This window comes from Etheostoma spectabile, chromosome 23 (genome assembly GCF_008692095.1).
Source record: "Etheostoma spectabile isolate EspeVRDwgs_2016 chromosome 23, UIUC_Espe_1.0, whole genome shotgun sequence".
NCBI lineage: Eukaryota > Metazoa > Chordata > Actinopteri > Perciformes > Percidae > Etheostoma > Etheostoma spectabile.
Genome location: NC_045755.1, coordinates 17,990,390 through 17,990,813, shown reverse-complemented (window position 1 = coordinate 17,990,813; position 424 = coordinate 17,990,390). Strand labels below are relative to the sequence as shown.

Below are 424 nucleotides of genomic sequence, written 5' to 3'. Positions count from 1 at the left end.
GGTGCTTCCACACACATACAAACTTGAAAAAAAACACCCATGCTGTTTTGAGTGATTTACGGTTTCTGAATGTCCTCTGCCTTCAGTCTCCGGGTGAGCTGTTCAACATCTGCACGGCTTTCTACGCCACTAGCCGAGACGAGGTGGCTAACTGTAGCATGCTAGCTCGTTCTCAATGGCAAAACACTGCTACAACACACACTAGTTGACCATAATCTCCAAAAGAACCACTTCCTGTCCCTGTTCTGCAGGTATTCCACAAGTGTCCCTCGTTTAGAAGAAGTCTCCCAGCTAATCCTGCCTTGGACTGACCAAAGCTGGAGAAATAGTTATCTAGCGGATGTGACAAATACCTAGATACTGAGCATGTGTGACTCCCAACAAAGATAGTATAGTAGTGAGATGTCTCACTCTGTAGCTAAAA

General features: G+C 45.5%; 1 protein-coding gene across 1 annotated transcript in view; it reads left to right on the top strand.

The window, feature by feature from the left end:
• Positions 1-424, top strand: part of gnsa (glucosamine (N-acetyl)-6-sulfatase a) — a 14,741-nt gene that overhangs the window by 10,468 nt on the left and 3,849 nt on the right. The window lies entirely within an intron of this gene.